Source organism: Harmonia axyridis, chromosome 3, assembly GCF_914767665.1.
Source record: "Harmonia axyridis chromosome 3, icHarAxyr1.1, whole genome shotgun sequence".
In the NCBI taxonomy this organism is placed as follows: Eukaryota; Metazoa; Arthropoda; class Insecta; order Coleoptera; family Coccinellidae; genus Harmonia; species Harmonia axyridis.
In genome coordinates this window covers 59,252,480-59,278,988 of record NC_059503.1, presented here as the reverse complement: position 1 = coordinate 59,278,988, position 26,509 = coordinate 59,252,480, and the positions used below count along the sequence as shown (strand labels likewise).

General features: G+C 35.6%; 1 protein-coding gene across 1 annotated transcript in view; it reads left to right on the top strand.

Moving 5' to 3' along the window:
- The first annotated feature begins 3,239 nt into the window (after positions 1 to 3,239).
- LOC123675558 overlaps positions 3,240 to 26,509 on the top strand; it is a 48,876-nt gene continuing 25,606 nt past the window's right edge. The window contains exon 1 of the mRNA XM_045610928.1: positions 3,240 to 3,678. The gene's annotated coding sequence lies outside the window, so the exon portion shown is untranslated. The remainder of the gene's footprint in view (positions 3,679 to 26,509) is intronic.

Below are 26,509 nucleotides of genomic sequence, written 5' to 3'. Positions count from 1 at the left end.
GAAATTTTCAGGAATGTAGGGAATTTGTTCATTGTCGGGGAGGACGTGGATTTTATCGTTTTGCTAATTGACCAAATATTAATCAACAGCCAAGGTCAGTCACAGTTAATCGACAACATATTTCAAATGAAATGCAGAAAGGGCAAACCTTGATCTATAGTCCTAAGATGAGATATCATTCGATGCAAAACGACACATCTTGTTTTTTCATGAATTCAGTGGCTGTGACACAACCTCTTTGTTTTTCCAACAAGGCAAGGTCAAATTCTTTCAAACCCTTCCCAAAAACAACAAGGAGAAGTACCACAACCATCTGAGAACCCTCTGTAAGAAAATATACTTTGAACTCTGCGTCCTTTCCCCCTGAACTAGCTGCTCACCAGGGCGTTTTTGCAGGAGCAGTTATGGAGGGACCGAGAGATGAATGAATAACAATGGGGTGCAAATCCTCCCCAGATGGTTTGATGCATCCGAGGCATTATTGAACTCATTTTCCTGTGCCTGCAAAACTGGGTACAAAAATGCATGGTCCTGCCGAAAAGTGAGGCTTAAGTTTAACCCACTGCCAGGGCCATGCATGCTCGAATTCCGTGGGTGAACTGCATGACATAATAAACGTCTCCTCTGATCTCTCGAGTACTTCCGAAGACTAAGATCATCTGACGAGAGAAGAAGGATCAACCGTAAAAGAAAAGAAAGAATAGCTAGAACTGGAGTAAGAAGAAGAGTTCCCTGAACAAGCCGGACCCTTTAGATGAAGACGAACCTGCTGCACATGATATATGCTATTTTATTGAGAATTATTATCAAGAATTCACTATTTGTATGATAAGAAATTCCTGATAATCAGTATCTGATCTGCCTACTAAACGCCCAAAAGAAGAAGACGGCTGCAAAAATCACCTCTCAATTGTATGACACATGTTGATAAATAACTCCCAGCGAAGTTTAAATTTTGACCACTCGTTTTTCAATTAGTTATAAATTCATACTTCGATATAATGAGCAACTCTTTATTTTCTCTTTCCTGTTCTATTTTCTGTGATCGTCTGGTAAGTTATTAATGATGGATGGTATAGTATATTCAAAGTCACTTGGAGGAAGCCTGAATATTTTGACTATACAAAGGTTGTCCAAGTTTCCAGAATTTCCTTTCGGGCCAGTGAATTTTTTTCCTGGCAATACTTTCAAATGAATCCCAGTATTTAGCGGATCGCAGTATCCACTCCAAAGGGACATCTGGCCAAACTTTTTTATGAACTAGTTCAAGTGACTTTGGATATACTAAAACCTCGTAATTAAAGCTTCATATGATGATTTCTTGTTTAATGTTACTCGAAAAAAATGCATGATATAAAGAGAAGTTTTGAGTTCACACGAAGTTTTCTGCGTAGGATTGCCTTAGCGGAAATTTGGCACTACGAACTCTTTCAATTCAATTTCAAATCTCAAGATGCGTCTGACTCAAAATTTAATTTCCTACACGTTTGTTCTTATGACATTCTTCAATTGGTGCTTTCTTTTTAAACTAAAGGCGTTAGGAGTTGAGGGTTATCAACTTTTAAGCTGTGTAAAAATCATTTATTTTTGATGGCCGATTGCGGCTGAACGGCTAAACCAGCCTTACTCAACCTTTTTTCACCTCGGGCCGCATAATTGCTACTGTTCATTCTTGCGGGCCGCAGCAATTTACCTAGTTGTAAAACTAGCTTTAGCTCGCGCGGTTTTCATTTATCGAGCATAATCAAAACTTTTTCTTTAAATCGGTTACAAAGTAGCCTTAGTCCTTTCGTAAGCTCTACTAGTTCCTGTCTGTGAACCAAATTTTATCAAAATCGATTCAGTAGTTTATGCGTCAAAGCGTAACAGACAGGCAGATTACGTTTTTCCGCATTTGTAATATTAGTAGGGTACGAAAATTAAAATATACAGGGTGTTAGGGAAACGCCCCCAACAACGAAAACAGGGGATACTATTGACGATTTTAAGAAAATTTGAATAATTTTTGCTATCGCAATTTTTTATTTTGGTAGGTACCATGATTTCTAAACTCTTTCATTAGCATAATTCACGCAATAATGCTAATAAGAGGTTTTAAAAATCATGGTACTGACCAGAAAAAAAATTACACAATAATATGACAATTTAACTGTATAATCAGCTAAAAAAACGCACCCATGAATCCATAGAAACGAAAACTACAAGAGCAAAAAACTTGAGATAAGGCAATCTCGGTAAGAAGATTAAGTATAGTATGTACATAAAGAATCCATTGTTTATATTATGGATATAGTGTTCTGTGTGTACGCAATAAGGGAGAAAACAAAGTAAATGAGTGAATATTGATACCGTTATTTTTGCGTTATTTCGAAACTTTATTTGTTATACTATTGTGAAAATTGTAATACTGTACTAGGCCGTTGCTCGGGCCGCATAAAAAGGGGCAAAGGGCCGTATGCGGCCCGCGGGCCGCAGGTTGAGTATGGCTGGGCTAAACCGATTTCAATGTTTCAAACATCATTAGACTTTTAATTTAATGAAATTTTTCAATAACATTTTCTATTAGTACCCAACGTACTTTTTGGATTATATAAGAACTACTGAAACAAGTGCGACAATTTCGCGGATTTTAGTCTCTCAAATTTAAAGCACAGTCTAAAAACCGTCGTAAATTCAAACACCTGTTATTCAGGACCCCCAAGAGGGTTTGAATCGATTTCCAGCTCTTGAGCAATTTTTAGAGGCTAGATCAGTAATTTGCCTTATCTAATGAATTAAGACGATAAATACCACAAAACTTTAGCGATTAATGGAGAATAGTCTTTAAGGCTGCAAATTAGCAAAAAAAAATTATTCAGATATGTTCCCTGGTTCAAAAATTTTGAGATAATATTTTGATTGTTTGAAGCTATTCGAACTTGGGAACTAGCGTTGACTAGATTCTTTTGATCATTTTTTCTAATTAACGGTATAAAGGTCAACCAAAAAAATATTAACATTTGAAATTAACCGGTAACCATCTTCCATACATTCAGGTGCCAGAGGTCCTTTGTTGAAAACACCTAAAAATCACCTCAAATTATGCGTTAATCCATATCATCCGCTCATACCATTCATAAACAATAAAGACCTCTCGCCTCCTAGACTAACATCTTCGGACCCACGGATACCATGCAGTCTCTCACCCATCCCATTCCCTCCACACTCTCGGCATGACTCTTCGTGCATTTCCAATCTATCTGCCGTCTCTCTATATGCTGCAGCCATTCACTTGTCTCTCCTCGCCACAACCTACTTCGAGAATCCTTTACATTTCATTACAAGTTAGTATCAGACAGGTGCTTCGGTCGAGGTGAACCAGAGACTTGCTGCGCTTACATATCCGGTACTTTCGGAAGTTGAGAACCAGTGGTCCATAACATCCCTCGTGAGTCACCGGAAGACACGGGGTGTTCTTTGGTGTTTTAACGACTTTGTTGCACGGTGCATGGTTATGCACAACTGTTGCGTTTCGGGTACTCTTGTCTAAGTGACCTAGGGAACAGTTTTGGTGTTGACGTCTTTTGAATGGTTGCATGTGGATTGATCTAGAGGATTTGGAATGTTTGACTTGTGATGGACTTAAGTGATGCTAGTTTTGAGAGGATTACATCTACTTTTTTTGGATAAGTGAGAAAGGTACGTTTTAAACATGTTTATTAAATTCGATCGAAAATTCATCGTAATATAGTTTTTAGTAAATTCTCTGTCTTGAAGTTATTGCGTGTAATATACTGAATCAATGATTTCTGATAGGTCTAATTCGTCACGGTATATCATGAGGGGTACAAACTTCCAAAAATCCTGCAACTACGAAAAGTGAACGAACTTTTTTTTGTTCGAATTGCTACTGATTTATAATTTTTCCGCCACCCTTTCCTTCTTAAAAAATTCAGAACCAATATTTACATACGACCTATAAAATTGAATGAAATAGGTCATCATTAGAACAGAACATCAATGAGATGTTGAATCAGCATTTTTGAGTGGAATAATAATAATATAATTTCATGAAATGAAATATCTTTAATGAAACAACCATTTGTTTCATTGCACATATTTCATTCTGTCAAAATGCGCCAAAAGTACATATAGTTGAAAATATTGCAGTACTACCATTTTTTCCTTTACCCAGGTAGTTCAAGGGAGAATTGTAATAAAACATTATAAATGATTTGCAAAAAAGAAAAGCAATTGATATATTTCAAATGTTTTCATTTATTTGTAACAATTCTGCTACGCTCAATAATTAAGAGCTTAAAAGATCATTAATGCACTACAAATCTCCACTGTATCTTTTCCTACATTTTTTCAGCAATACAGTTCAATCAGCATATTATAGTTCAAACGAAGTAAAATTAATATTATTATTATGATAGGTAAATCATTATAACTTACTGTAATTATAACCAATGCATTATTTAATTCTTATCAGTTCAAATACTTTCACTAAGTGATGAATGAAATGTAAAAAAAGTAAACAATGAATCTATATAATAATAAAATATCATACATGTTTAATAATGCCTATAATTATGCCGAAGAACTATATTGATCGCATAAGTATTCAATTATTCAGTCCCTTTTTAGGAGGAAATCAGAGATTTCAATACAATCAGTGAGAAGGCATATTATTGTTATTATTATTTTTTGTCGGTACCAAATAGGTATTTGGTCGAAAATGTGTATATATAAAATTTCATGAAGTAGGTTTAAATTATGATACTAGCGGAAAATTGTATTGATGCTTTTCAACATCGATAATTCTAATAAAATTAGCCTTGGAATTAGCATACTTGACGCTTGGAATATTTCTCTCATATTATTTTCTCAAAAATTTGAGTGAACCAACATTCGCATTATTTCAAGATGAATCGTTATCATATTAACATAAATAGTGTTTCTGTATTTGTGAAAAATATTTTGCTGGGATATCATTATATTGCTTCCATTGGACAGGACCTATCTGATACCTATCTGATATTTGATATTTTCGGTTCAAAAAACAACAGTTTCTGTTGTTATGATTTGCTGAAAATACAGATTTTAATGCAATGCGAATCTACTTCATAAGAGAAAAAAAAATTTTAGAGTCATGGTTGTCATCGATACTGTTACAGAATTTAAAGAGTTTTGAGATACTTCAGTGAATATTCGATAAGATTTATATTTCAAAAACTGAATATTGCTTCGGAATTGTAGCTTCTTCTCTTGAGCCAATACAGAGCATCCATTTCTAGTTTTCTCCGATCTTACTTAACATGATTAATGTTTTCTATGATTGTTCAATGCTTTTATCCCTTTGGCCTCAGTGAAAGCTCCCAGAAGCTTATATATTGTTGAACAATTGGCCCTTGTCATTTCAGGCACAGTATTTTCAAACTCGAAAATGAAATATTTCGAATTCAGAGTACTTACTTCAAAATCATATAATTTCCACTTATGGATGAGAAATATAAGAAGCCCAAGAAGTTTTTGGAGGCTCGTTCAATTGGAATGAAATTCTATGGTTCTGAGGAAACAATCCTCCTAATTTTTTGGCACGATAATTCGATTGGTTGTTTTTCATCTGTAAACAATTTCAATTTGATCGGGTCTGTTGTTGAGGACGTATAGAGATTGTTTTCGATTTTTCGGTGATATTTTATATGATTTTGGTAAAGCGGAAGAGTAAAAATTTTGCATGTAAATTGTGGATTATCTCTCTGTAAATCGAGAATCAAGTGTTTTCTCCTTGAAGAATCGTTTTATTCTGTTGATGAATTTTTACTTGAATCACATTCAGTTTTTTTTGTTTCTCCTGTATTTGTTTGACTTTTTTTATGTTAATGATCCGTATCATTTCAACTTTAAAAATGAATTCATTATTAATTCAGTTCAATCTTTATTAATCCTTCAAGATATTATGATGTATAGGACATGTCAACATAAGAATAATTACAATCAAAGTAGAAAGGAAATGATTATAAAATTTAAGATAAAATAATTCAAACAGTATGAAAAATAAAAATTACGAAAATGAACAACTAACTGAAAGAATCAGAGAAAAATTCCTCAGTACTATAAAAGCATTTTTCAATTAATATTAGCGATCTTCTTCTTAAATGTTTTATCATCTAACGATTTCAATCCGCTAGGTAAATGATTGAACAATTGAATACCGGCAAAAGTGGGAGATGTTTCATATATACTAGTATTGTGTCGTGGTATGCATAAAATACCATCATGTCGAGTCTCACATGCATAAGACAGTTCAATATGTATATACAAGGAAGTGACAAAATTTTAAAGTTCCTGAATGTTGATCCACAGGACTCTTGAGGATTTGAGCCCAAAATCAGGCGAATGATCTTTTTTGGGCAATGAAAGCACGACTACTTCCAGAGGACGCACCTAACAATATATATGACGTCATAGTTGATTATTATCATTATTCGTGAATCTCCATCTGAACAGAAAATATATATAACTTTGAAACTTTTGTATAGATTTTGCCCATTTGATAATTGTTCCACGGAATTCGCGATCTAAAGCTACCCTCAAATTTTCAAAATTCTGAATTTTTTCGAATTCATCATCAAGTCAATTATTCCAAAGTTTCATCATTAAAAATTATAGATCAAAAAAGGGTGCTTTTTTTACTGAAATATGTCCATTTTCAGCATCTCTACATCAATTCACCACAAGATAAAGTAATTCTTCAAATGCCTAAAAACTCTCAAGAGGAAATCTAAACTGTTAGGGAAATTAGCATATAGGCGTCTTCTTCTTTTTGGTATTTGACCTTCACATCCTTGGAACTTCGTATTCAAATTGAGGTCCGCGGTTATTCATGAAAAAACTTGGTTAATATCTAATATTTATCATCCGAATATGAATTTTTATGCAAAGACCACTTTTTCAAACTGTTTAGGATGGGCTACAACGCTTTCATGCATATTTATTTGACGAGCAGAAAGCTGGGCAAGGTACTGATTTGTGGTCAAGACCTGATAGATATTTAAAGTGATAATGTGAGATCAGGTGGTCGTTTTCAGATTGCTAATGAGTTTTCTAGACGGTGTGAATGAATTTGCTATTCGAGCTATAAGGTTTTGAATACGCATAACTTACTTTTCAATCGAATACGATTATCATAAGGATGAATGTGAATTTCGGGGAAAACATCTATATGATTGATTGCAAACTTTATAAGAGTTTCATTTCTTTCATGTCTCATTAGGTGTATCTAAACTGAAAGACAAAACAGGTTCATACCCAGATTTCTTATTTTATGTTCTACTCAGTTGTTCAGGATAAATAAGGCCTCCTTATTTTGTTTCTTTGCTTCTACCGTTAAAAATATAAAGACCTTGAGCTGAAAAAATCAATGGAAATTAACAAAAATGAATTTGCTAATCTTCTGCTACAACTTTTTTCAGGAAATATGGAAGATTTTCGTTTTAAATACATTACATAGGCGTACAACTTTGCTTACATCTATGATTTAAAGAATTGTCCACTACTGCACTTTTTGCTCCCATCTTTCTGGCAGCTTACGAATCCTGCGTTGAAAACACTGGTCAGCTTCTGAAGCGATCCACGAATCGATCCAATTTTTTACTTCTTCATAAAACCAGGAGTCAGCCAGGTTGTATGCCATAGATCGAAACAAGAGAATACGGTGGCTGGGGTAGGACTTCCTATTTCAACGTTTTTAAATATGTCTTGACTACTTTCGCAACATGGGGTCGAGCATGCTGTGAAATCACTTTATCATGTTCTATAGTTGTATTGTGGCCGTTTGTTCTTCAATGCTCGGCTCAAACGCATTAATTGCGCTCGACAACGATCGCCTATGATTGTTTCAGTCGGTTTGAACAACTCATAATACACTACGCCTAGCTGGTCCCACCAAATACTGAGCATGACCTTGAAAACGTGAATATTCGGTTTGGCCTTAGAGGTGGAAGCTTTGGCGGAATATCCTCATGATTTTCTGCACTTGGGATTATCGTAATTATCCTTTTTTCGTCTCCAGTAACAATGCGATGCAGAAATCCCCTCCGTCTTTGCTTTGCAAGCAGATGTTCACAGGAAAACAAACGCCGTTCAACATCTCTTGGCTGCCGCAAGAGGCCCAGCTCTTACCCCAGCCCATCGAAGGGCGCGTTTGGATTTTGCGAGAGAGCATATCCATTGGGAAGAGGCTAATTGGGAAAGAGTTCTCTTCACAGATGAGTCTAGATTTTGCCTCTACCATTGTGATAGACGTTCCCTTGTATACAGACGTCCACATAAAAGATATGCTCAGTGCAATTTCCTGAATACTACTGATTTCGGGGGAGGATCGATTATGGTATGGGGTAGAATATCTTTGACTGCTCGCACAGACTAAGCGGTCGTTGATAATGGAGCTATGAATGCTGATAGGTATATAAGGAACATTCTTGAAGAGCATGTAGTGCCATTTACCCCATACAATCGTGAAAATTTCATTTTTATGGACGATAATGACAGACCCCATCGTGCGCACATCGTTCAGGAGTACCTTGAAGAGTTTGAAGTCTCTCGAATGGAATGGCCAGCAAGAAGTCCAGATCTCGATCCGATTGAGCAGGTTTGGGACAACCTCAATAGAAGGCTGAGAAGTTCAGAAAAACATCCAGCTACTCTTAATGACTTAGGAATCCAACTCAGAGAAATCTGGGAAGGCTTAGATCAGAACATCTCAAGATCACTCATTTTGAGTATGAACCGTCGTTGCCGAGCTGTAATTAACGCAAGGGGTGGAAATACCAAGTATTAAATCACTTATCAGCATTCCAGTATTTTGAAAATTGTTTATTTCTCTTCTTTCACATAAGATTCGGTGAAATCCTGAATTTTTCTTCCATTTAATGTTTCTTGTTTCTTTCAAAACCTTCCCGAGAGAACATAAAAAATAAGTTATAAAGTCAATGTAGAGTTAACTTTCATTAAAATTGAGATTTTCAGAATGTGCGTTAATATTTTTGCGCAGTGATACCTAAGGGTCAGGTTTGCAATTGAATGATTGAAGATGAATAGCCTGTACTCTTAAAAAGTAATTTTGCCTTATTGGTGCAATATTCAAGAGATGTAACATTTCCCAATCCACATTCCATCGAAACGTCACCTCTAACGGAAAAATTTCAACGGGATTCTTCAGAACGGAGAAAATGAGGCTTCATCACAAAAATACACAACAGCTGTGGATATCTTCATGAAATATGAATCGACCAACACGAATAAATCTAGGGACGTTATATGCCAGCAGATATAGGCGCTATCTAGATCCACTATTTCATTCGGACGTAAGCTCCATCTATTCCACGGCACTCTAGATTATCGCCTCTGCTCTGAAATCCATTTTCAGTTCAATGAGTGGTGGGCGTTGGTCAAAACCTACTCGTTCTAACTAAATAGCATTTTGCCAAGTTTGTTGGAACCGATCTAATCTACACGATTTTAATTGACTCGAGCCGAGATAGCTCCTCTTGTGGTGCTCAGTCTGATTGTTTACTAATTTAATATGTCAGGTCTTTTTAGATCAAGAAAATCAAGATATATACAGGGTGGTTCATCATAAACTGAACAATATAGTGGACATATAGTCGAGTAGATGACACTGGGAGAATCATTTTTGCCTTATAACACCTCGTTGGCGCAGCATGAGGGAGATACAGGGTGTCCAACTTAATTTCTGAGCAATACTCTATTAAGTGTGGTTAGTTATGTATAACCTTTGTAGTTACGATTTATGGTCACATCAGAGTGTTTATGAGTGTTAAATTCAAAAGATAATATGAAAAAAATTTCGAAATGGCGGAAAACCTGCAATGTTCGATATTTTTTTCGGTTTCCGAATAAACTCAATTTTTTTAAGAATTTCTGTGAAAAAATTTGTTCATAAATCGTACAAAAATGTCTTTTTACATGTCTACAGCAAAAAAAAATTTTATCCGAATTTGTTGAAATGTTTCACGAATGTACCTACTTTTTAATACATAATAAGAATAGTAGAGCCGTATTGGAAATTATCGAACTGTTTCTTCATTTAAGCCATCCAAATTTCTCTGTTGGTCATTCAACATGACTGAAAAAAAATTGCTATGAGTACCAAAATATTAAATTTGGAATGTCGAAATATTCCATATGCTAATATAAAGCTATCACAAAAAAATTTCAGAGTAATTTCAATGAATTTCAGTTGCGAGTCGAATCTCGACCTTGAGGTACTACGTGTGGAATCTAAATTTGAACTAATGAAGGAATCGTTCATATTTTTCGATTGTTTTCATTTTCAGTAAGAAAAATAGAATCGTGATACTTTTTTTTGGCTGTACCTTGACATGTAAACAAAAATATTCGATATATGAAATTTTTAAAGGAAATTCTTAGGAAATTGGGTTTATTGAAAACAAAATTCATTTTGGAATAAAAAAATTCACGAAAAAGCAGGTTCTACGCCATTTTGAAAATATTTTTCTTCTGAATTAAGCATTCAAAAATACTCTTCTGATGTGGCCAGAAATTGTAATCTCAAAGGTTATAAATAATTGACCATGCTCAATCGAATATTGCAAAGACCTTGTATCTCGCTTATGCTTCGAAAACGAGGTATACCTATGTCATATCATAAGCCAAAAATGATTCTCAAAATGTCATCTACACGACTGTACCTGTTGGTCCAGTTTATGATGGAACTCCCTGTATATACTCTAAGAATCATAAATTGTAGATATTCTCTAATGCCTCTAATGTAGGTATGAGTTTGATTCTTGTTTAAGTATTGCAAATCATATCGTTTTAAGTTCTAAGTGACTAGGTACGCTCTCAATACTAATTCTTGAAAATCAGCATATTTCGAATTCATTCCCATCTAATTTCTGTGATTTCGATAAAGCTTTAGCTTATTCAAAGAAGGTTTATATCTTCAACTCAAGCGTGCACAGATAAAATAACTGCATCTCCCCCACAAATGCCAAAGATATCCCACATATTCAGTGCCTAGTGGTCATTTATTTGAACTAGATACCATCGTAATTTACTCTTTAATTGACTATTTAATTATGCAAAGCGTAGTACATCCTGATATATTGATTGGAGGGTTGTAATAATATTGGCCTCGGCATTTCTGAACCTGTTGGGAATTCCTATGCTGAAATTGTTGGCTATTCGGAATATTTTAAGTCTTTTGCGGGAATGTTTCGTTCTTAAGATGTTGTCGGGTGTTTAAAGAAGGAATTTCTTGAAGATTCTGTAGTCCTCATAGTGGCTTATCACCATTCGAAATGTAGAAATCTATCATATAGGTATAGTTCTTGAAAAAGGATCTGGAAAGAAATGACGATAGGAGAATTTGCTATTAAAATGAGGGCTGAAAATTTCCAATACAGGTTGTTTCAAAAAAACGTGACCCCGTCTCAAGGATGGGTAGCCAACTGAAAAATAATTTGGGTTTGCTTTATAGAAAAAAATTTCGTTACGCCATCCGTATTCAAAATATATGAAGAAAAAAATGTTTACACATTTTTTACGATGTTGTCGAAACTACTGGCAATATTGTGATGAAATTTTATACGAAAATGTTTTGCAAGCTGATACATCCCATGAAATTTTTTTTTATATCTGACTATCAAAGAAGGCGTTAGTTACATGGATCATACCAATAGGCCAATTGAAAAGTCCATATGATTTTTACTTAGTATCATCCTTCAAACGATACGTGTCGAAATTTGACAGCAGTCTGACCATTAGTTTGTAAGATATTGCGTTGTGAGTGTATCTTCTTTTGTTAATTGAAAAAAAAAAATTGGAAAAAAGAATTTCGTACTGATTGAATATTGCTTTTTGAAGAGAAAAAAAAACAGTTGGAGTAAACTCTTGGCTTGATGAAGAGTTTCCAGGGTCTGCACCAGGAAAATCAACCATCATTGATTGGTATGCTAAATTTAAACGTGGTGAAATGAGCACCGAAGACGGTGAACGCAGTGGACGCCCAAAAGAGGCTGTCACCTACGAAAAAATCAAAAAAGTACACAAAACAATTTTGAAGTGTAAAGTGAAGTTGATAGAGATAGCAGACATTGTGAAGATATCATCTGAACGTGTATCATATCATTCACGAATATTTGTACATCAGAAAGCTGTGTGCAAAATAGGTGTCGCGCTAGCTCACAACAACGTATTAATGATTCTGAGCAGTGTTTGAAGCTGTTTAAGTGCAATAAATCTGATTTTTTGTGTCGATATGTGACAATGGATGAAACATGGCTTCATCATTTCACTACGGACTCGAATCGACAGTCAGCTGAGTGGACTGCACACGATGAACCGAATCCAAAGCGAGGAAAAACACAACAGTCAGCTGGCAAGGTTATAGCATCAGTATTCTGGGATGCGCAAGGTATGATATTCATTGATTACTATATTTTACTATACATATTCATGATTATTATATGGCGTTATTGGATCGTATAAGGATGAAATCGTTGAAAAACGGCCCCATTTGAAGAAAAAAAAAGTGATGTTTCATCATGACAATGCGCCGTGTCACAAATCAATGAAAACAATGGCAAAAGTGCATGAATTGGGATTCGAATTACTTCTGCGTCCACCGTACTCGCCAGATTTAGCTCCCAGAGACTTCCTCAGACTTCAAAAGAATGCTTGCTGGAAAGAAATTCAACGCCAATGAAAAAGTAATCGCCGAAACTGAGGCCTATTTTGAAATGAAAGACAAATCTTACTACAAAAATGGTATCGAGAAGCTGGAAGACCGCTTTAATCGCTGTATCGCCCTCGAAGGCACCTATGTTGAATAATAAGATCGTGTCAGGTGAAAATCTGTGATTATATCCGCCTAGTAAAGGATTCACACTATTATAAACCATAACCGGCAAGATAAGGTGAGGTTAAGTTACCACGTTCACGTTTCAAGTTTGATAATTCAGGATGGAAAAATATTTCAAACCGCCAGAACCCCTAAATCTAGATGGGAATATAGCGGAAAACTGGCGTAAGTTTCAGCAGAAGTTTGAAAACTTCATGAAAGCATGTAGTCTAAACGAAGAAATTGAAGAAAGTTAAGTAGCAACTAATAGATGTTAGCAGGAACAACGGTTCCAGGATTAAGAAATAAAACTTTTAATTATCAAAGTAATCGGAGTTTTAATTCAACAAGTTGCAAAGTAAAACACGAACTAATGCATAAAATGAAAAACAATTACTGTGCTGAAATCAGTATAAAAATACCTTTAAATTGAGGTATCACTCACCCCATCTTCCCTATTCAAAAATTGGGGGTGGGGGTTGTAGCAGCAAGGGTTGAAGCGCTATGCGTCCGTAACCTACATCTTAAGTTGTCCCCCTCGAAACAGAAATCGACCTGTCTGAGCATTTCTATCGAAAAACTTTATTTCGTCTGTAATCTCGTCTGTTTCGTTTTCAAATGGCCACCCTGTATAATTTTTATGGTGGGTATCATAATATACTTTTATCTTGGTGATTTGCTCGATCAAATCATTTCTCTGTTTATTTTTGACACTTCTACAGATTTCAAACGACAATCAACGAGTTGATCGGTCTATCAAAGTTTTATAAAACCAATCGTAAATCACTCACAACCTAATCAATCTTCTCATCATTGGATATCTCTTTATAGAGATTTAATGAACAAACAATTCAGGAACTGTAAGCATGGGCGCAATCACAGTTCGATTGAGGTACGCCACGCATAAATAAGCAATTAATAATCGGATTGTCGGACAGGTTAACTGAACCAGAAATAGATAACAATGGCAATTTGTCTGAATATCACGTCCTTACTAGGTCACTTGAACCGATAACTGCTATCATTGCCATTTCGAATCGATACAAATCGTAACAAGAATCAGTTATTTGTCACTAAACCAGGAAAGAATTCTTCATCGACAACTGATTATTCAACTAGAGCTTGAAACTCGAAACGTGTGAATCGAATACCGAAGTGATGGTACCATTACATGATGCAGTTCTTGTAACACATCCGTGGTCAACTGTCCGTGTAAGATTTGGGTGGAATGGTGCTCGTATGTGGTACTGTCACCTCCTTACATAGATAATTTGTTTTGCTTGATAGTTTCCATCGCCGAGCTAGAATGTTTTCGGTCTATATGTTTCTTTACGATCGTCGAGATTTATTATACTGTTTTTGTTTCTAGGAAAGTGAAAGATTCTTTATTGGAGTTATCATTTACCAAATACTAATTGTCACAGATAGAATTTATATCATGCTTCGGTGGGTTTTCAATAAAAAAATTTCTACTCTTTTTATCTTAGAAATCTACTCAGTTATATGGAAATAACGACATTTTTCACAACTAATAATAAGCACCAAATTGAAATTTCATTTATATTTCCTATGAGCTTTTAAAATAGTTATTTTCGCAACAAATGACTCTTTTTTCACGAATGAGCTATTTTTTGCAAATCCCTTTTTATAGGTTATATTTTATAGTAGTCGTAGAATAGTGCACCTTTCACAAAATTGAATTCAAAACACTTAGGGCGAATAGATTGAAACGCACGAATTTGGAAAATTACTACTTTCCAAACGTCAATGCGTTCGGAAAGTAATACTTTCGAAACGTTAGTATAGGAAAACGATATTTGAAAGCGCAGAAAAAAATATCTTCATGCATCATATTTCTAAAAATACTTAACCGAGAGGATTGAAATTCAACATAGTTATTAGTTGAGAGGTAACGACAAAAAAATCGAATACGATGAAGAGGGTGTTTTTTTTTTTCGAGGTATATAACTTTGAGTTGGCATTACTGTTCAAGATGGTGACCGATTCAACAGCTACCAAGTGATTTATTCTCAGTTTGGTTTGGCAATTCATCATGAATAGACTCACGCCTGAACAACGCTTGCAAATAGTGCAATTTTATTTCGAAAATAATGGTTCTGTGCGGAACACGTATCGCGCACTACGTCCATTTCATTTTGTTTAGCGATGAAGCGCTGTGATTTAACACCGCTAGACTACTTTCTGTGGGGCTATGTAAAGTCATTGGTCTATGCGGATAAGCCACAAACCCTTGACCATGTGGAAGACAACATTCGCCGTGTGATTGCCGATATACGGCCACAAATGTTGGAAAAAGTCATCGAAAATTGGACGTCCATATTGGACTACATCCGAGCCAGCCGTGGCGGTCATATGCCAGAAATAATATTTAAAATGTAATGCCACAAGATCATCTTGCGGATAAATAAAATTCATGTCAATCGAATAATCCATTGTTGTTTTATTGCAATTTGAAGTTCTATAGCTCTAAAAAAACACCCTTTATTATGTAATCTAAATAAGAACCTATGAATAATGGTAAATATTCAGTTGGATATAGTGGGCACTAAAGAGCAACAGGCTTCACATATAATTCTGGCTCTCAAAACCGTTAGTGAGCCATAAAAATGTATTGGAATTTACAACTGAGTAACTAATAACTAATTTATCGATGGAACGATCTACATAGTAGAGTACTCATTAAAAATATTATGTCCAACATAAGTCTGTCGCTGGTAATTCACATATGGTACTTAAGTACAGATATGTTTTTTAATCGATTTCACCGAAATGACCGGGCAAGCTTAATGTAGGTGTTATTGGGATCTTTCACATTGAATGGGAACAAGTAACTCGCCGTGAAAATATCTTCATGCCAAATAAGTAATGACTCACCGGACAACAATATCGCAGTGAGATATTTCATCACTGTAAACCACCAACAGTTATAATATGAATAACAATGACTTCCTGAGCAAGATATCTGTTACAAAGTCAGAAGATGATTATCCATATTTTCAACTATTAAGCTCTTATCAACTTTTAATGAGACACCGAATATCGAAAGATCTCGAATAAAAATCCTATTATTAAATTATAATTGAGGAATATAATAGTAGTAAATGCGGATGCGTTGTTATCGTTAATTGATGATAATTTTTTTATTTCCTGTGTCCTTTTCGTACCTATGTACCGACTACTTGGGTTCAATAGAAAAAAGTCGAAAGGAATTAATGATTCAAATAGTAAAAAGAAGTTTTTCAGTTATTGATGATTGTATTAATTCAACAAGATAATTATTAACAAACACATCTAACTTTAAAAGCTCTTGATGTCATATCACGATTTGTTTTTGCTTTTAAGTACATTCACTTAACCTTGAAATAAAATGCACAATATTCGGTTACCTTTCGAATGTATGAAGGAATGTATCTAAATACTTCATTTTGTTTCAATCCTGTGATGGGACTTCTGAACATGTAAATAGATGTTCAATAGTGCTTCGATGGAGTTTTATAAGAGTTAAATTTTTTTTATTAGTTGAATTTTTTATTGGAAACTTTCAAATTATTGAGAGAAATATGATATAAGAATTGAATTCGGAAAGTATGTCATTTTTCGCAATGAAGCTTTTTGATTCATTACTTCATTTTACTGTTTCTACCTTTAGGTTACCTCTAAATGCTTTCGATGCTTTGCTTCAACCACTTTCATACGATTCTTGCATAGATTTTTTTGAACGGCTTATTTTGCGTGATTCAAGATATTTTTGAATGACCTTCATTCTTTGAATTGCAAAAATTAACTTTGTGAATGTATTATCAAACAAGAACACATACTGGATGAACGATATGACGATATTTAGTTTTTTTTTTCATCACGCTGGAATATCTTTGCTTTCATCATTGTTCTTTATTTTTCTTGTTTTTCTTTTCCTACATATTTTGGTTGTTTCTATATGTCTGTTAAACACTGCTATGTACTTCTCTTGTGCCCAACTGCTTGTATGACTGTAATGCTCTTTATGTATATTGAATCTCACAGGACCATGTCCTTGATTCAAATCTAATAATAATAATAATAATAAAACTTCTTTGCTGATCAAATTCAAATAATCAGTCATCAACTGCTTCAAACATGGGTTGATTTGACTTTTTTTTCGTTAACTCCTGTAATATCCATACATCGAGCTTCTTCCTGAGACCAGCCTCATGAAAATGGTTCCAAACAGGTTCTCGTGCGATCTATAGCTCATGGGCAATCGGAACAGCGCTTACACGACGGAAAAGAATCGACAATGTCTATGATTTTATCGACATTCTCGACTATTGGCTTTTCAGTGCATCTTTGACATCGAAATTACCGCTACAAAATAGACTAAATCAAAATTGCACGCACCAAAATTGGCTAGTACAGTATCAGGACTATAAACGCTATTTACATGTTCAGCCGCCCGACTTGCATTTTTGTCTTTATTGAATAAAACTATAAGATAGTATATTTTCTCTTTGCTAGTGTCCATCTTTGACGAGCGTTGAAACTAAGCTGAGTTTTTGTATTAAAAATCTCATCTTTCTAACGTCATCTAGTCCTAGAGGAACCCTATTGGACTTATTCAACGAGGTAAACATATAACTGAAGTCTTCGGTTGAAAAAATTGGGGATTTATTTTTGCTACACCTAATAATATCCATGGGCAACTTTTATGGTGCCCATTCATCAGGCTTCCAGTCTATTCACAGTCGGGCAGCTCGGGACTCGGCCACCCGACGGTAAATCAAAGACTGAACTTGACTGCTCGACTGGAAGGCGCTCCGAATGCTCGAAATCGGTATCCCGGTGAGCAGTAATTATAACGTACCAGAGCATTTTCTCACCGAACTCTTTGAAAACAATAAAAATGCTAGATAATGCTCTTTCGAACGGTTCGAAGCAAGCCAAGGATTGTCGGTTTTTCTGCGAGCCTCAAAAGAATTAATAGGTTGGTTTTTGGAAACACTGTGGTTCGACCTTTCGTTCGCGATGATATACACACTGGAATACTGTAGATGCGACATAATTATCGCCCAAGGCACGCCAAAGTGTTGGAATGAAGGTGTTGAAACCATAGTGGATCTTCAATAATTGTGTGATCGAATATCGATGATATTCCAGTAAATGCGTTATAATACTTGGGATCACCCGTTATCCAACGAAGATATCTCTAATTCAAGTAATGCAAATCAACAACAACATTAAAACAACGGATCCGCCCATATTAGATTGTTGTTATGATGCAACAATTACTCCAAGTATCAGCATAACGTAGCAGTGAACCAAATAGAGTGCAGTGATCGAAAAAAAAATGCGAATTCTACAATACAAGCTCGTGCATATTCTGAAAAGGTCAAGTACGTCTCAGCTGAATGAAACCATCTGAGAATGGGTGTTCGTAATGCGTGAGCGATGGAGAAAGGACTCTTATCTGTGATGAATGCGAGACGATGTTAGGAATTCGGTTGAGAGAGGTTTTTGTACAATGGCTTTTTCTCATTCAGCGGTTAAAACTTTTACCCATTTTCATAAGGAGTAGAACTGGCAAACAATAGTACTCGAGTATTTGAAAAACTTATAAACCTAGTTTTGCATGGAACATTTCCGATATCACTATAAGATGCAGAAAGACTAAAGAGAAAAACGCTATAAATTTTCATTTCTCATAGAAAGTCTTTTATAATCGAAAAAGCTGCTCATGAAATTGAGAAAAATATTTCTCCTCTTCGGGAAATAATAATAGTATCAGGGAAAAGTTCTTGAATGATGGACGGCATCCTTTGCAGAATATTCTGAACAATTTTGGTTTTGTGTATGTCTGTCTGAGTATCCGCCTATCTAAAATTCTAATCCGAAGAAATTTTATATGGGTATTCACTTTGAGTCGTAAATGCACCCGTTTAAATTCATGAGATTTCTATATACCACTTTCTGTGAATCTGATATTGAAGAAAATTTATATAGATGTTCACATATATGATTTCAGAAAATTTCAGCACTGACAAATATTTAGTTTTGGTCTTCTTCTTCTTCTTGTTGTGTGTAGTCTGATCTTAATGATAATTAATATAGAAATTTTCATCGGGTAATAAGTAGATCCTTAAAATTTCAACTCTTTCAGATAAACGGTTTGTTTTGTTCGTTCAAATAACGGAACGTGCTGACCTTCACCAAAAAACTGTTGGGTTTGTATTCTAAACCGAGTTGTTCTGTCAAATAATGCGCCATCCTAGGGAAAAAAATCATATATTCACATTCACAAATTGGATGCAGATCTCGAAGTTCTAATCTATTATTTTATATTATTAGTTTCAGAACTAACAAATGAAGATTTTCATTTCAGGTATCTTGATTTCGTTTACTGCGATTTCTTTGAATATAATAACCTGATTTCCCTTGTAAGAACTTTTAAAATAGATTATTATAAATCTTAGAACTGTGGCATTCAAATAATTGGGCGTATATATCGAAAGAAGTTGGTGATGTCACAATAGTGACATAATCTCATTATAATGAGAAATTTGAATTAGAACTTGAAATTTGATTTGATAATCAGATTGATAGATTTAATATCAACAAGCAGATGTTGTCAAATGTGTAGCAACAAACTGAACGTAAACTGAAATTATTCATCCATTGTGGAATATTCCATAAGCGTTCGAGAAAAGTGCAACTTCACCAACGATATTAAAAATTTTCGGCCGAACAATTTTCATTTTCCTGAAAAATAAACAAGTTTCTGTCAGAAATATTCACGAAACTCCGCAAAAACCTTATATAGTGTTAAAGAAATTATTAACACTTTCACTCGTATGGCCTGATAAAATGTGATGCTTCGATATGCTCTGTTGAAATTCCAAGTCAACGAGATAAGCATTTCTTTCTTACAGGTTCCAAATTGAATGCTTGTTGAAATCATCGAAAACATTTTACATTTCTCCTTCAGGCCTCCTCTTGAAAGAAGATTTTTACAATGAGGTTTAAGCTGCAGAGGATCATAATCTTTACATTTTGTTGAATATCTTAGATGAAAGATGAATATTGAAGGAGGAAAAGTAGAAAAAAAATTTAATCTCTTTTCATGTTGAAAATAAAAATATTGTTGGTGTAAGAGACTCAAAAATAGCAAAACCTCCAACTTGTTTTCTATTAATGGTGATCTAGGTAGATAAGATTAGATTTGGATTTGAGGGGGGTTTCATTGAACGGCAACTTTATGGTTTATTGTGCCCACCTTCAGAGCTGTTCTCGCCATAAGTCGCCACAGTCTACAGCTTGCCCTCCAGTTCTAATGAAGAACTTCTACAAGTTTCTTATCCAAAGCATTTTGTGTGTTACATAGCGATGGCGAGGCATATCGTCACCATAGGTGATCCGGAGTTTCTTCCTCCACCCCGTAGATCTGCACTGGTCGTTTTCTGCTAGACTCATTCTCATGAGGTGCTTCCTAAGGCAGTAACACCCTACAAAGAATCCAGAGACGAGATGTTGCATATTCTTGCTGATATCCAGATACTTCTCAGATCTCGGAGTATCAAAGTTTCGAAGAAACTTTTTGGAGTGACCAAACCCAGAAAGATTCCGCGTGCTTCTCTTTCAGGATAGTTCTGAACCAATGAAAGGAGTTGTTCTCTTCTTCTGCATTATAAACAAATTTTGTTATTCTTGCCTATTTCATTGAGTTTCCTTCGGCACTCCAATACTACTTTAGAATCGATTAGATCAATGCTTTAATTGCAGCCTGACTGACATAATATTGTATGGCTATATCACGTTTCTGATAGCTTTTTACTAGTTTTTTTTCCACTTATTTTTTGATTGGTAGTATCTCTGCCTAAGAGACACTCGGACAGCGACCTAACGATAGTGAGTATTTGGTGACAGCTCCGACTATTCCAGCGCCAGTGCTCGTCGTGGTTTTAGAACCATATGTGTACCTAGAAAGCTACTTGGGGAGATTTTCCTTGACCACAAAACTTCGTCGATGTAATTCCGTTAGTAATATTTACTGACCATTTGATGACAGTGAGTTAGTTTTTGTGCGAATGTTGTATTGAGCAGCTTGCTATTATTAAGTTCTTATGCCTTTAATTTTTGAATTTCACGCCGGATTCGTTCAGACTCACTTTTTAAGAAGTTCTATTGAAATACAATTGAAACCAGTACATACTATCAAAGATTATATTAATCAAAGTTCCTTAAAAAAAGTATGAATGAAGTTCAAAACCAATTCAGGCCTTTGACCATGACTGAACTTAACGACGCTCTACATCGTCTATTCTTTTTGTTTTTACTCTAGTCAAATTTGAGCCTGATTTGCATTGGTAGTAGAGTTCACAAGCATACTCTATTATGCTCATTTTGGTAGCGTCACTGTATTCCTGTGTGCTAGTTATTTGAAAAGATAATTCGAAGGTTGAATCAGACAAGCAGCTAGAAAGAGTCACTATCCTCTGCTAAAACCAATCTTGTGTTTGTTTACATTGGTATAGTCAACAAACAAACCAGTAGAGTAAGATTGTGAAGTGGGGGTGAGATAGTCGAGTGTTTTTTCACACGTGCTATCCACTTTACTCTCCCTTCTCCCCAGTACAGTCTGCACTATCTGTAGTACTCTACTGTCACCAGTGTCACTAGTACAACTTGTTTACATTTATCTAGTAAGAGGATCATAAGCACTCTACCACCGAACTCTACAACTACACTGCGCAAAAAAATTAACGCACATTATGGAAATCTCAAATTTATTCTACAACTGAAGGTGTTATCACTGAAAATTATTTTTATCAGAATTATGCATGCAAATGTTATCCACTTTCAACGGTTTTCTTCAATACAGATGTTTTTTTCCCAGCAAAGAATAAAAAAAGATGAGATTATCAGATTTTGAATGTATTGGCTCCATTCTGAAATCAGTTGTTCCCGATCAAATCTAGTGATCAATAGTTTTTCTTTCGTTCGATTTTTTACACTCGATCGCTATGCAACGTGAAACACGCAATTTGACCCAAGAGGAATGTGCCCAAGCGGTAGTTTTGCGAGAAGAAGGGTGGACATACTCAAGAATTGCAGAAAGGTTTAGAGTTTCCCATACAAGTGTGTCCAGAATGTTACAGCGATTCAGGGAGACAGGTATGAATGTCCGAAGACCAGGACAGGGTAGACCACGGGTAACAACTGCCATTCAAGAACGTTACTTGAGAGTTTCTTCGTTGAGACAACGGTTTGTAACCGCTCGCCTTCTTCAAAATCAGCTTGAGCAAACTCATGGGGTGCAAATAAGCACTCAGACAATAAGAAATTGCCTCAGAGAATATGATTTTAGGCCTCGTGTCGCGGCAAGAGACCCAGCTCTTACCCCAGCCCATCGAAGGGCGCGTTTGGATTTTGCGAGAGAGCATATCCATTGGGACGAGGGTGATTGGGAAAGAGTTCTCTTCACAAATGAGTCTAGATTCTGCCTCTACCATTGTGATCGACGTTTCCTCGTATACAGACGTCCACATGAAAGATATGCTCGGTGCAATTCCCTGAATACTAGTGGTTTCGGGGAAGGATCGATTATGGTATGGGGTGGAATATCTTTGACTGCTCGCACAGACCTAGTGGTCGTTGATAATGAAGCTATGAATGCTGATAGGTATATAAGGAACATTCTTGAAGAGCATGTAGTGCCATTTGCCCCACAAATTGGTGAAAATTCCATTTTTATGGACGATAATGCAAGACTCCATCGTGCGCGCATCGTTCAGGAGTACCTTGAAGAGGTTGAAGTCTCTCGAATGGAATTGCCAGCAAGAAGTCCAGATCTCAATCCGATTGAGCAGTTTTGGGACAACCTCAATGAAAGGCTGAGAAGTTCAGAAAATCATCCAGCCACTCTTAATGACTTAGGAATCCAACTCAGAGAAATCTGGGAAGGATTAGATCAGAAGATTTTAAGATCACTCATTTTGAGTATGAACCGTCGTGGCCGAGCTGTAATTAACGCAAGGGGTGGAAATACCAAGTATTAAATCACTTATCAGCATTCCAGTATTTTGAAAATTGTTTATTTCTCTTCTTTCACATAAGATTCGGTGAAATCCTGAATTTTTCTTCCATTTAATGTGTCTCGTTTCGTTCAAAACCTTCCCGAGAGAACATAAAAAAATAAGTTATAAATTCAATGTAGAGTTAACTGTCATTAAAATTGAGATTTTCAGAATAAATTTTTTTGCGAAGTCTATCTGTGCAATTTTAAGTGGAAACGTTAAGTTTTACGGAATCATCATTCCTTCAATAAGTATGCAACCATCCTAATCATAATCATTTCCTTAGCAGCATTTGATCAGGTTAATTCACATAGCGTATGGTTTGAAGATCTTCATTCAACCATAAAAAAGTTCGTTAACCCTTTCTCCACTGAAAGCGAACAAAGATGCACCGATGATGAAATCCTAACAATTCCTTCCTCAATTTCATACAGCAAAACCGCAAACCGTGAACCATCTGCTGTGCACTTAATCATATTTACAGATGCTCTCTAACTAGGAAACGGCCGTCCATCAGCATCTCCGATGGGAGATCAATCAAGATTCTTTCTTTTCGCATAGATCGAAGAATCGCTCGGCCCAGTTTTAGTACCGGCGGTACCTTTTAGCGCCGAGATCTGTCGTTAAAACCGTCAGACGAAAGTGAAATGACCCCGTTTTGGTAGGACATACCTGTTGGCGCGGAAACGTGTTTTCAACGTACGGAGCCCGTTCGAAAATTTTCGGCGTCTGAAGAACTTTCACTTATTTATAAGAATTACTGGCTCTTTGAAGATAACTCTATAAGGATCGATACAGGGCCGTGGTTAGAGGGTAGGCAGGGTAGGCGGTTGACTAGGACGGCAAAATTTAAGGGCGGCATTTCAAGCTTGATCAACAAAAATTACATGTGTAGAAAGTCAAAGTACCAAATGAGATTGAATTCAGTCAGCAACACCAGAAAGGAATACCGACAAATTTAACATCAAAAACCACCAGAGGTGCCGCATTATACATTATACTCATGAATATCCAGATGTGGCGTGATCTCTTAATAGTGCAGTTTACGAGTTATTGACGCTAAAAAAACACATACACTCATCAGGCTTGTCGGTGTTCGCTTCACGTTGCCGAATTTTATTGCCACTTGAGGTTCTGGATTATTTTCTTTTCAATTCCCTAATCAGAATGTTGATTCCTTAGAATGAAATGCAAACTATAAGAAAACGATTCCATTTCATCACTTCCAACTGATCCTTCTTTAGAAATATAAGAAGTTTTATTATTTCATACCACATGCCATTATTTTATGATATTTTTCATTTTTTATATCAAATTAACTAGTGTTAGGCGTGGGCGCATTCGAATTAAATAATGGTTCATACGCATCATCTGATTGTTTTAATCGATGATCTCAAGCAAAAAAAAACACATTTTCAAGCTTTTTCTAATATCGAAACTGAGCTAGGAACCAGAAACTGCAGGGCCAACTCAAGAGGGGCGGCGAGTAATTGAGGGCGGAATTATCTACTTTTTCTGGGAAATCTGGATTACTGGAAGAACGAATTAAATAATTTTTTTCGATTTAAACGAATTTCACTAATGATTTTTTATTTTATCAAATTTACTAATCTTAAACATCTTAGCATGGTGAATATCTGTTAGGGCGGCAAAATGGGTCTCCGCCTAGGGCGGCAGTTTGGCTAGCGATGACCCTGGATTGATATATCTATTCTCGAAAGTCAACACGACGTATTGTTGTCAACTGTCATCAAACGTCAACCTATCATGGAGCTAGCTCCATATAACCAATAGTTCACTTGGGCGCGAAATTTAAATGTCGTTTGAGTTATCTTGTTTTTTCAAGTTTCCCAGGAAACCAGTTTTTTTTCCTGATTTTTCCCAAATTATTAGAAAAGTTAAAAAAAATTAAATCGGTTAAGCGGTTTTTACGTGATGTTCCGGCATAATTAACAGGGCTCCACTTTTATATGTACAGATTTGAAGTGTGGTGTTCTGCAGATTTCCATTGAGTTTTCACTTCTCTTTGGTCTACAGGAATTTGGAAACAAAAAAGGAGCTGCCTTTTTTGATTTGGGGCTTATAGAACCTAATATTTCAAGCATGATCCATATTCATTTCATGCCCTACAAATAAATTTTTTTCATCCTGTAATAAAACAAGAGGTTATTGACATCGTGAAATCCTTGACAAATAAGAAGAGTATCAGTATCGATACTGACAACGTATCTGTGTCTATCTTGAAATCACAATGAGTAATTTAGCTGATCATCTAGTTCATATTATCAATTTATTGATCACCACCAATTTCCGTGAAAGTAGCATCAGTGACTCCTGTTTTCAAAAAACTTTATCCTTGTGATATGAAAAATTATAGGCCTATATTGGTTTTGAGTGTTTTCTCCAAACTATTTATAAAAATTGTTTATGGTCGAATGATTTCATTTTTGTGTCGGTTTAGAATTATTACTAACTGTCAGCATGGTTTCAGGGAAAAAAGATATACCTAAACGGCAACGGTTTTGTTGGACTATTTTAGGTTTGGTATTGTATGACCAAAATTGTGAACCACTTATTCACTACAGGTCTGATGACTGGTTGAGAGCGCCTATTCGATTTCAAAAAATTGACGCTCGGCAAATTTTTATTATAGGTACTACAAAGAGTGGCATTTTCACTAAGAAGGAATATTTGTGTCAAATGACTTTGGCAACCAAAATCTTCTCATTTCTCATGGCTATAGATATTCTAAAGAATGATATATTCTGAAGAAAACAATAATGATGACAGTAGAGCGAGCTAATGCAGTTGCCTTTTTATGATGAAGGAACCTGGGCAGGCAGAGAATGATAACGTGTCGAACATTGTCATTTTTTGATCTCCTAGAATTAAGACAATTTGCAACCGAATCTCTACTACACCAGTAAAACTCAGGTCCTATACTTTGTCTAACAAAGATCTTTCTAATGGCGAGATTCAAAGTTTGTCGTTCAAAAAGTAACTGAATTGTCAGCCTTTGCCATGTGCTCCCAAAATGTTCATTAGAATATACAAAAAGCATTGTGAGTCCCAATTTTATCTCCAGATGAATCTCGAAGATATGGCAATGAAAAGGAGGGGGAGGATATTTGGGCAATCAGACATCCGAAGGTCAAGTGCACCTCTTTATAAGCTCGTCTCAGTTCTTGAAGACCCTATAAGCCCTAGGGTAGGCAATGCACATTTTATATCTTTCACACAGATTTTTTATGTGAAGAGAGCTTCTCCATCCAGTTCAAAGATAGAGGTTCTCGTAAAAATAAGGATCAGCTGGTCCATCCCAAATGTATATGTGAATTGAAATCTTGCATGTGCTTCCTGAATCTTCTTAGAGTCTCTAGCAAGTGAAGACCATTTTGATGAATTTCATCTCAGATGATAGTTTTGAAATGTAAAAAATAACATTCCGCTGATATTATTCTATGAACAATTGATCTCATTCTTTTTTCAATAAGATTCAACGAAATGTGAGATACATTTTTGAAATATTTTCTTCATCTATTATAAAACCTATTATGGCATTCATGTC